This window comes from Scylla paramamosain, chromosome 18 (assembly GCF_035594125.1).
Source record: "Scylla paramamosain isolate STU-SP2022 chromosome 18, ASM3559412v1, whole genome shotgun sequence".
Taxonomy (NCBI): Eukaryota; Metazoa; Arthropoda; class Malacostraca; order Decapoda; family Portunidae; genus Scylla; species Scylla paramamosain.
The window spans coordinates 17014650-17027149 of record NC_087168.1 but is presented as its reverse complement, the minus strand read 5'-3'; positions in this window follow the sequence as shown (position 1 = coordinate 17027149).

The following is a 12500-nucleotide window of genomic DNA, read 5'->3' as shown; positions in this document are numbered from 1 at the left end:
AGATTTACTAGACGAGCGCAAGTCACGAAGATCTCGGGCCACGGCGCAGCATCTGGAATACTGAGAGGACTGGCGATGCTGGAATGGCTGGCGGTTGCTTTGCCTTGAAGTATACGTAAAAGACAAGATTCCACAGGTGTTTCCAGTGCTTAAACTAAATTAACCCTTTCATTGCCACTTGGTGCAGCTTTCCCTAATTACCAATCACTTTGAGACACCTTTACTTGTTCTATAGCCACATCCAGTCTTTGAAATGGGAAGAAATTACAAAATGTATTCTTTTTTATCGATAATGTTCTTGTAGATGCTTATAAAGAGTTCACGCATTGCTTCTGGTGTTGTTAATTGCTTTGTGTCGCAATGAAAAGGTTTAGAGAACCTAATATAATACAATCCAGTGCAACCTGACCTGATCTAACCTAACTTAACCTGATTTAATCTAACCTGACTGACAAAAATTAACCCAAACTATTATTATTCTGCAGATATTCCCAGGACGGAAAACTAAAGTAAGATTAAGAGAAACTAACTTTACCTAATGTACTGTAATCTAACCTAACCTAACTTAAATTAACCTAAACCATTAAGATTCTATGTGTGTTTCCTTGACGTAAAACTAAAGTAAGAGTAAGAGAACCTAACCTACGCTAATGTATCTTAACCCAACCTAAGCTAACGTAACCTAACCTTATCAAATCTAACCAAACCTGACCTAACCTAACATAGCCTGGTCTAACTTAACTCACATTGACCTACACTATTAACAGCAACATCACATAAAGCGCAGACATCATCACCATCAGCTGACTTCATCATTCGTGTTTTTCAGCGTGTTGTTTCTCATGAGGACTGTTTCCAGAAGCCACGGGGATTATTAAAGTCACGTTCTGATGGTTGTTTTTTTTTTTCCCCCACTGATGATGCGGAATTCTTGTTAAAAAATAAAAACCTCAATAAATTCCTCTTTATCTTGTTAAAAGTGTAAAGTGTTGTTAAACCACCAATAAAACAATTAACTCCCCCCTGGAAACTCCACTAATTTCCACTAAGGTTTATTAAAAGTATGAACCATTGTTAAACTATCACTAGAATATATAAAACACCCTTAGAAACCCCAAGAACTACCACTAAGGCTTGTTAAAAGTGTAAGTCATTAGAATAAACAAAATACTCTTAGAAACTCCAGTCATTTGCACTAAGGCTTGTTAAAAGTGTAAATACAAAAGTATAAATCACTGTTGAATTAAAGCTGGAATAACCAAAACACCTTTAGAGACCTTCACAACTTCCTATGCAACCTGTTAAAAGTGGTTCAGTAAGTCGACGAAATGTGAAAAAATAGTAATGGTTAGTAATAATTACGAAATAACATCGCTGACACATCACTGTCAGCACACACACACACACACACACACACACACACACACACACACTTCACGACACTTCAAACTGAGCGATGGAAAACAGCCATTAGACACACTCTCTCTCTCTCTCTCTCTCTCTCTCTCTCTCTCTCTCTCTCTCTCTCTCTCTCTCTCTCTCTCTCTCTCTCTCTCTCTCTCTCTCTCTCTCTCTCTCTCTCTCTCTCTCTCTCCCAGGCACTCTCCCTCCTCCCTCTCTCGCTCCCCTTCATGACCCTCGACTCTAAGGATCAGGAGGTCATCAGAGAGAGAGAGAGAGAGAGAGAGAGAGAGAGAGAGAGAGAGAGAGGAGAGAGAGAGAGAGAGAGAGAGAGAGAGAGAGATATTGTGGTTGAAATGTTTCCTTCTTATATGTACGTACTTTTTATAAAACTTATTTAATCTAGGCAAATCATAATTATTTTCTTCTATACTCTTCTCTTATTACTGCTTCCACTACTACTACTACTACTACTACTACTACTACTACTACTACTACCACTACTACAGGACAGACAGAGAGGCAGGCAGAGGAAACAGGGTCGAGAGGCACAGCAAGATAGAAGGACCATACAAGCTCTGCAGTCTCGTCCCCGCAGTCCATGGCCGCCACTCCAGGCAAGCATTAGGGTCGCCGAGCATTCCAGTAACTGTTGGTGTCGCTGGAATGTGCTGGAGGGGCGTCACTAAGGCCGTTGCTGTAGTGTTGCCCTTCCTACCCACCTCTCCCCGAATCCTGTATGTTGTTGGAGTCCCGCATACTCGTGCAAATCCTAGCCTTATATATTATTTTTTCTCTGTATTTTTTGTTCTTCCAGTTCTTCTTCCTATCCTGCTCTTTGTTCTATTTTCACATACTCTCGTCCACATCTATTCTCTCTTTTTTTTCTCCCTTCTTTTCTTCCAGTTCTTAAGTTTCCCTATACAAATCCTCTTCTTTCTCAATTCCTAGTCTCGTTTTTTCCTCTTCCTTCTTCTCCGTCTGCCAATTCTGTTGCTCCTCCAATTCTCCTTCGTTTTATTCATCTCATTCTTCTCCTTCCAGTTCTTCTCCCTATCCTTGTCCTCTTCTTTCTACATTCTTCTTCCCATTTTTTTCCTCTTCCTTCTTCTCTGTTTGCCAGTTCTTTAATTCTCCTTCCCTTATTCATCCCATTTCCTCTCTTTCCTCTTAATTTTCCCATCCCATTTCTCCTCTTCTTTTTTTCCCCGTTTCCTCATTCCATTTTCCTTCTCTCCCCCGTGTTTCCATTCCGTTCCTCCTCTAATTTTACCCTCGATTGCCTCTTCCCATCTCTCCTCTTCCTCACTCTCGGCCTCCTCATTGTAGGGCCTGGCAGTGTTCTCATTCTTGCTGTGCCGCGCGACATACACCCGCCACCCCCCACCCATCTCCCCCATAGCCTCCTAAAACCAACCAGCCAATCCACGCACACCGGCATTTCCCTCACAACACTCCACCTACTTGGGAACACGCGTCCGTACCCAAAGCTTTTGTGGCAGTATTCGTGCTTTTTTTTTTCCTTCTTCTAAATCCGGCCAGCAGGCAAGTCTGGCGTACACTCGGGAGAGGGAAGAAAAAATGTGTTGCGTGGGTGAGCGCGGTCCAATTGTTGCGGGAAGGTCGGCGCGGGCTGTGCCACGATCGTGACGCATTGGGGATGCGGAGCGACAGATGAAGACACTTTATTAAATGAGAAAAGATTACTGCGTGCTCGGGGCTTGCCAGTCTCCAGGCGGCAGCATGCCCTCAGCCGCGGCCTGTGCTGAATGACTCTTGTCGGCCTGGGTGGGGAGGAGGCAGCTCCCCAGGCGACCAGAGCTCTTCCAGCGAATGCCGGCACACCACAGCACAGCAGCAGCTGCAGCAGCAGCAGCAGCAGTAGCAGCAGAAGCAGCAGCAGCAGCCTGTCTCAAAGGAACAGGTGTCCCCATCAGGAAAGGAGCACTCACCTGGAGGTGGTGGCAGGACGAGAAGCGCCACCCCTGCGGGGGGCGGGTGGTGCTGCAGGGCGAGGTGTGCGGCGCGCGTGGCCACGGATGTCTCCAGGCAGCCCATGCCCCCACCCGCACCCACGCCCACCGCCCATGGCAGCAGCTGCGCCTCGACCGTCAACTGGGAGGCGAGTCTGGCGTCGTCGTGCTCGTCCGTGCCCTCCCTAGAGGCCGGCGAGGCCAGCAGGTCCAGCGTGTACTGCATCTGTCCCCGCGTCAGGGGGGCAGAAGGCGCCGCAGGGGAGGCGGGGGGCCGCGCCACCCGACTCAGGTTCAGCAGCCGTGGGCGTCGGGCGGACGTGGTGGTGGGGGAGGCGCGGCAGGCCAGCAGCAGCAGCAGCAGCAGCAGGAGCATCAGCGGGCCCACCCAACCGCTGCCGACGCCCATGCTCCTGCGAGGGCGTGGCGGGGCTTGTCAGTGTGGGGGCGGGGCGTGGGTGTGCAGACGGGGAGGGGGGAGCAGCTGGACCCAGGGACTGGGGACGGGCTGCTGTCGACCCCGGGGTGCAGGGCGGGGCGCATGCTGGCGTGGGCGTGGTCATGGCGAGTTTGGCGGGCGGCAGTTCAAGATGGGTGGGCGCTGGTGCGATGCACAGCCATCCTAGCGGCGCGCCGCCCTCAGGCACCTGGCGGCAGCGGTGCCCATCCCGGGGCAGCGGCGCGGCGCCCTCGCGGTGTGACTCAGCCTGTTGGGCAGCAGGCGGCCAGGCGCGGCTCACTATACAACACACCCGACCCTCAGGTCACCACACAACACCACCAAGGACACGCACACGTGGCAGCTGACGCCACTCACACGACGGCGCCGCCGCTTAGCACTGACACTGACACCCGCTGCCCAGATGGCACAGCCTGGGACGCGGCGTGCTGGGAAAGACGGTATGTGTGTGGGTAAGCAGTGCGCATGCACACAAACACACACACACAAACACACACACACACACACACACACACACACACACACACACACACACACACACACACACACACACACACACCTAAGATTTTCCTTCAAAACATTTCTCAGTATTTTCTTTGTAGTCTTGCCCCTCGCCTTGAACCTGTCACCACATTATTATTATTATTATTATTATTATTGTTATTATTATTATTGTTATTGTTATTATTATTATTATTATTATTATTATTATTATTATTACTAGTACTACTACTACTACTACTACTACTACTACTACTACTACTACTATTACTACTACTACTTCTGTTATACTGGTCCTCATCATACCCATCCTTATTACCATCACAAAAGGAACAAACCCACGTGCCCCCACAAATACACCACCACCTGCCAGCCACACGCCGCCCCGGCAACAGGCTGCCGCCACACTGCCTTGGCGACCACGCTGATGGAACACCACGCGAGAAAGAAAACTCAAAGCGAAAAAAAAAAAAAAAAAAAAGGAAAGGAAAGGAAAAAAGACTCGCATAAATATTGAAAAAATACATTAATTTTTAAACTGAACCAAGACTACGACAATTTTTCTAATCGTTTACGTTATTATTATTATTATTATTATTATTATTATTATTATTATTATTATTATTATTATTATTGTTGTTGTTGTTGTTGCTGTTGCTGTTGTTGATGCTTATGCTGCTGTTATTATTACTATTTCTATTCTTAACTTTCCTTTCATCTTCGTTAGCCTCGCAGTGTTGGCTCCCCTGCCCTTCGTTATCAACATTTTAATGAAGCCTCCACTCGGCAACACAAAAATCGTGCAAGGGGAGCAGCGGAGAAGTGATTTAAGTGTTCGTATTTATCATTCTTATGTTCTTTTAATCATCCGGCGAACATCAAAAGGTGTAATGATTTCCCTGCACATTTCTGAAAGCTCGCCTCGCAGGATTCTCGGAAGGGAGTTATTTTAAGACGGCGTTTGAAAAAAAAAAAAAAAGAAAAAAAGCCTTTTAAAATTACTACAACAATAATGAATGAATATAAGAAGCACGAAGGAAATTAAATAAATATATAAATTAAACTGAATAATAAAATATAATAAATTCGAAAGGGAAAAATGATTAAATAACAAAGAAAGTGAAAAAAAAAATAAATATAAACAAATAATTTACAAGAAAAATATGAAGAAATGAACACATCAAATTGTTTTCAAGAAATTGAGACATTCACTCGACAAAACAAAAGTATGGTAATTAGATAGATAGATAGATAGATAGATAGATAGATAGATAGATAGATAGATAGATAGACAGATAGATAGATAGATAGATAGATAGATAGATAGATAGATAGATAGGTAGATAGATAGATAGATAGACAGATAGATAAATAGATAGACAGATAGACAGACAGAAAGACAGGTAGACACAGACAGACAGACAGATAGATAGATAGATAGATAGATATACATAGATATAATAATTAATTGATTGACTGATAGATAGATATATAGACAGATAGATAAATAGATAAACAGATAGATAGATAGATAAAAAAAATAAAAGCAATGTCTAAATATAAAACCAACTACCTAACACATACACACACACACACACACACACACACACATGGCTGAACTGACGTCACACACACACACACACACACACCCACCTACCTAGAAGCCTCCCCACCTCCCCTAACCAGAGAGCAACAACAAGTGTACGAAACAGCTGTTAAAAGACGGGGACCCTGAACAACTTTGCACGTTTGATATTTAGTTTACAGAGGAGAAAGTGAATTCGCGATGATGGCTTAAGAAATTATACCAAAATATATTGCACTCAGGACGCACCAAAGATTTTTAGGCTTGAAGACTTCGGGATAATAATGATAATAATAATAATAGTAATAATAATAATAGTAATAATAATAATAATAATAATAATAATAATAATAATGATAATAATAATAATAATAATAATAATAATAATAAGAAGAAGAAGAAGAAGAAGAAAGATAATAATAAATAATGATAATGGCAGTTACAGTGGTAGAAGCAATAGTAGTAGTAGTAGTAGTAGTAGTAGTAGTAGTAGTAGTAGTAGTAGTAGTAGTAGTTGTTGTTGCTGTTGTAATAGCAAAAAATAACAAAATGAATAAGTTTTGAAAGAATTCAATACTAAACAACATACACTCTATTCATTTCGAAATTCAAACACACACACACACACACACACACACACACACACACACACACACACATACCTCATTCACGGTTCTCCAATAGGCAAACTAATACTTTTTCAATTAAAGCGAAATAAAACAAGTATACAAGCGTAACTAAAACGATTATATGCATTGATTTCATTTATTAATTCATATATTTTCATCTTCACTTTTGCGTTTCACGAAGCTTCGAATCATGACGTTTTTGCTTCTAAGCTTCAAAACAGTGAACTTATGTTCTCTCTCTCTCTCTCTCTCTCTCTCTCTCTCTGAGCAAGATCCTAGCAAACAGAGAGAGAGAGAGAGAGAGAGAGAGAGAGAGAGAGTAAAGAGGATAGGAAGGAAGCCAAATGGGGGAAGACGAAAAGAAGAAGTATATTATGTCACGAAAGGGAAGAGAGATAAGAGAAAATTAATGAATGGAAAGGAAGACAAGGGACAACACAGTATGATTAGAAAGAAGAAAAGAAAAAAGAAGAAAAAGAAGAGGAAGAAGAAGAAGAAGAAGAAGAAGAAGAAGAAGAAGAAGAAGATGATGATGATGATGAAAGAGGAAGGTGAGAAAATATGTTGAAACGCTAAACAGCTGAAGGGAGAGTGAAAATATTGAGAAGGGGAAAAAAATGGGAAAGGGGAGCAGAAGAGAGGAGGGAAGGAGGAGAAAGAGAGGGAGGGAAGGAGGGAAGGTAAAATTTATGGTACCTAAGAGAAACAAACGGAAGGAGATGTGGTTGTCTTGCCATAGTGTAATTGGAGAGAGAGAGAGAGAGAGAGAGAGAGGATGATAGAAACCAGCACCTTCTCTCCCTCCCCTCCTCTCTCCCCTCTACCCCTATTCGCCTCTCGTGTCGTGATTGGTCGTTGAGAGGTTCGAAGCTTCAATTAGGACCTGGCGAGGCTTCGAAGCCCCACCAGTTGTCCTTTCTCCTCTTTCTCTTCCTCCTCTCCTTTACCACCTCGTCTTCCCCTCCCTGCTCGCTTTCTCTCTTCCTCCCACTCCCTTTCGTATAATGTATGTGTGTGTGTGTGTGTGTGTGTGTGTGTGTAAATGAATACTCTCTCTCTCTCTCTCTCTCTCTCTCTCTCTCTCTCTCTCTCCCTCTCTCTCTCTCTCTCTCTCTCTGACTTATTTATCTAGTTATTTTTCCATTTATCAGTCCATAGAAGTATTCAAGTAATCCTTTATTCAATTAGCTCATCTATCTTTCACTGATAATACAGTTACGTCACAAAACTTTGAATATTTGAAATCAGAACCGAAGATGAGTGAACCATTCCTAGGGTCTAGACTCTTCTCTTCCATTTCTCCATTTTTTTTTACCGTGTTTATTTATTTATTTATTTATTTATTTATTTATTTTGGGTGCACTTTCGTTAATTTATGTTAATTTTGGTGTGTTTCTCTTCACTCATCTTTTTCTTTGTTATTACTTTTTTATTTTTATTTTCACGCCGCCGTATTCTTTATTCATTTTTTTTTCTCCTACCGCAGTTCCTTCATTTATATTTTCTTTGGTGTATTGTTTTTTTTCTTTTTTAACTCCCCCGGCATCTTTTGTTATTGTATAAATTTTAACTCCTGCTTCTTTCTTTCTTTCTCTCCACCGCGTCTCGCACTCGTGACAAAAAAGCAAAAAAAAAAAAAAAAAAAGAACCGCCTCGCCGCCTCACCTGCAACTCAGTGCGACGCTAAAAAAAAAAAAAAAAAAAAGGGAAGATAAAAGAAGAAAGTGATGGTGAAGAAACAGACAGCTTCACTTTGCACAGGTGACGAGTGAGTCAAGCCGCGGTGGTTAATACAGGCGTGTTTGCTTTGCTGTTCAAATGTTGAAGTCATGTGTTTGTATTTTGTTTAGTGTTTATGTATTTCGCTTGCTGGGTGCTGTATGTTTTGTTTATAATCTTAAGGTGTGTGCATTTCTGCTTGCTTCAGTTTTGTGTGTGTGTGTGTGTGTGTGTGTGTGTGTGTGTGTGTGTGTGTGTGTGTGTGTGTGTGTGTGTGTGTGTGTGTGTGTGTTTATTTATCTTTATGCACAAGGGAGGACGACACAAAGACAAGAACAAATGCAGGAACAGAGAGAGAGAGAGAGAGAGAGAGAGAGAGAGAGAGAGAGAGAGAGAGAGAGAGAGAGAGAGAGAGAGAGAGAGAGAGAGATACCATAAATAGTTTTTCTAATAAATGAAACAGAAAAGAATACTGATTAAGTTGTATAGTATTTTGTTTATCAAGTTACGTGTACATTGATTCTGCTGTTTAAGATCCATTTATACTTTCATTAGATTACTTAAGATTTAATGGATTTTCTTTGTATTTTTCTATTAAGGGACGTATAATTTTATCTTATTATTTCCGATAAGTCTGTAATCTGCTTTTTTTTTTTTTTGTATGCGCATTTCGTTTCTGTTATTTTTTTGCAAGATTTGTGTATTAGTATTAATGATTCAAGCCGCGGAAGAGTCACGCAGGTGTGTTTGCTGTGCAGGTAAAGTCAGGTGTTGTTCTGTTCACTGTTTGTATTTTTGTTTCCGTGTATTATTTAAGTTGTGCGTATTTCGTTTTGATATTTTAACCGTGCATATTGTTTTCTATTTCAATTGTGTATCTCGTGTGAGTGTTTACTTTAATATTTGAATCGTATATTTTGTTTTCTATTTGTATTGTGTATTTCGCCTACCACCTATTTCAGTTATGTATTTTGTTCACTATTTCTGCTTTGTATTTTACTATTTCAATCGTCTACTTGATTTATTATTACAGTTATGTATCTTATCTACTATCTGAATTACGTATCTTATTTCCTATCTCAACTGTGTATTTCATCAGTGTATTTTCTTTCCCATTCATTCACATATCATCTAAATTATAACGCGTGTGATTTATACGTTATGCAAGACACACGTATATTTTGTTTGTATGATTCCAGATGCATGTGTAGTGACTGCATTGTCCAGGATATATACGTGGAACAATTGTGTTATTTACGATATGTTTATCTTGACTGTATTATAACTTTGTGAACTTTGATCGCATTATTAAAATATGGTAGGTGTGTGTTTCGTTCAGATTATTTCAATAAGAACATTTATCTCGAATTTAAGTAAATATACGCGTATATGATATGATATGAGAGAGAGAGAGAGAGAGAGAGAGAGAGAGAGAGAGAGAGAGAGAGAGAGAGAGAGAGAGAGAGAGAGAGAGAGAGATATGGTACTGATGACATATCAAAACCAGATCAACAACATTATACAAATCAAATCAATATGCACACACACACACACACACACACACACACACACACACACACACACACAGAAATTCACAACATGCAATACGTAACATATTCACAAACTCCAACAGCTACATAAAAAAAAATAAATAAAAATGGACCAAATGAATAAAATAAAATAAACACCTCATAAAAAAAGAACAAACAGATAAAGAAATAAAACAACAGATAACCAAACTAACAAATTAATGAATAAACAAATAAACAGGTAACCCTTTCTTTATCAGTCGTCATATTAGTATCAGTATCAGCAATTCGTGTTGGCAATTAGTGTTAGCGTGACAGTTCCACACCCGCCTTGCTAATCGCTGCCTGGGGTGGGAGTAATTAGGCCAACAGGTCAGCAGCATCACCACGAGTGCACAGGTGAAGATGATCATGTTCTTTTTCTTTTCTTATTCAGCCACGTAAAGTTTTTTTTTTTTTTTTGAAGGATGTGGTAATGATGTGATGATAGTGATGATGATGATGCTTATGGTGATGATAGTGATGATGATGCTTATGGTGGTAATAGTGATACAAATGATGATGATAATGATGGTGATGATGATGATGATAATGATGATGATAGTGATACACATGATGATGATGATATTATGATGATGATGATGATGATGATACGAAATGATGGTGATGATGATGGTTTCAATCCTACAACTACTACTACTACTACTACTACTACTACTACTACAACAACTACTTCTACTACTACTACTACTAATAATAATAATAATAATAACAATAATAATAACAACAGTAATTATAACAGATGCATTTCAACACCCATTTCCCTACACACACACACACACACACACAGACACACACACACACACACACACACACACACACACACACACACACACACACACACACAGCACTTCTCTAGCCTGGCAGTCACTCATTCCTTCATTCACTCACTCCCAATGACTCACATTCATACACATGGGAAGGAATGATAAAAAAAAATAAATAAAATAAATAAATAAAATGAAAAATAAAGCAGCAAAATAAAATAAGGAGAAAAACTGAACAAATATAAAAATACACGCAAAAAGTTAAGAAAACATCGAACAGAGAGAGAGAGAGAGAGAGAGAGAGAGAGAGAGAGAGAGAGAGAGAGAGAGAGAGAGAGAGAGAGAGAGAGAGAGTCAATTTCCCATTTTCTTTCAGCTACGTGATGAAAAAGTAACTTAATCCACCTATTAATGCTACTTTTAAGGCCATAAAAATATTATCCTTGATCTAAGCTACCTTACTTCAATGACCTCGTTAAGTATGGCGAGGAGGAGGAGGAGGAGGAGGAGGAGGAGGAGGAGGAGGAGGAGGAGGATGAACACAAAAAACAAGATGAAAAGGAGGAAATTAAAAAGGAGAGAAACTGATGATGTGAGGGACATATGGAGGAGGAGGAGGAAAAGGAGGAGAGTAAGGAGGATGAGGCAGGTAAAATGGAAGAGAAGGGGAGATAAAGAGTAAGAGATAAAAGCAAAATTAGATATGATGTGAAAATATTGAAGGTTGAAGAGAGAGAGAGAGAGAGAGAGAGAGAGAGAGAGAGAGAGAGAGAGAGAGAGAGAGAGAGAGAGAGAGAGAGAGAGAGAGAGAGACGAGGAATGCGTAGAATTATGTAGAGCATGGAAAGAAAAAAATAAAATGAAAATGAAGAGGATGAAGGGAGAATGGAAGAGAAGAAACAGAAGAGAAGGAAAAGGAGGAAGATGTAAAAAAAAAAACAAGAAAAGAAAAAGGAAAAAAATGAAAAGTAGGATTAACAATAACATCGAACGAAAAAAGAGAATAAAAATAAAAGAAATATGACAAAAAAAATAAAATAAAACAAATAAGAAAAGGGATGGAAATAAAAAGAAGCACGGATAAAGAAGAAAAAAGAGAGATAAAAAGGAAACAAATATATATAGAAAAGAAGGAATGAAAGGAGAGGCAAAGGAAGGAAAAATGAGGAAAAATGACTGGAAATATGGGAAGGGGAGGGGGAAGAGAGAGAAGCCAGAGAGTAGGTGGAGGAGGAGGAGGACGAGGAGGAGGAGGAAGAAGAGGAGGAGGAGGAGGAGGAGGAGGAGGAGGAGGAGGAGGAATATTTGGGTTTCTAAGATGACGGCGGTTCAGACTCGGAGATAAGGAAAGGGAAGAGGGAATGAAAAGGAGAGAGAAAGAGAGAAAGAGAGAGAGAGAGAGAGAGAGAGAGAGAGAGAGAGAGAGAGAGAGAGAGAGAGAGAGAGAGAGAGAGAGACCAATCAAGAGCATTCTCACTAGGGACTTACTAATCACAGTGAGAGAGAGAGAGAGAGAGAGAGAGAGAGAGAGAGAGAGAGAGAGAGAGAGAGAGAGAGAGAGAGAGAGAGAGAGATTCATATTGGAAAAATTATAAATATCTTGACGTTCATAAAAAATAAAACAAAAGGGTCACTCAAATTAACAAACAGGAGGAGGAGGAGGAAGAGGAAGAGGAAGAGGAAGAGGAAGAGGAGGAGGAGGAGGAGGAGGACGATGAAAAAAAAAGTGAAAGATGAAGGTGAAGAGAAAGGAAAGAAAAGAAGTAACTGGAAAATAGAGAGAGAGAGAGAGAGAGAGAGAGAGAGAGAGAGAGAGAGAGAGAGAGAGAGAGAGAGAGAGAGAGAGAGAGAGAGAGGTGGGGGGGCTAAACAAAAT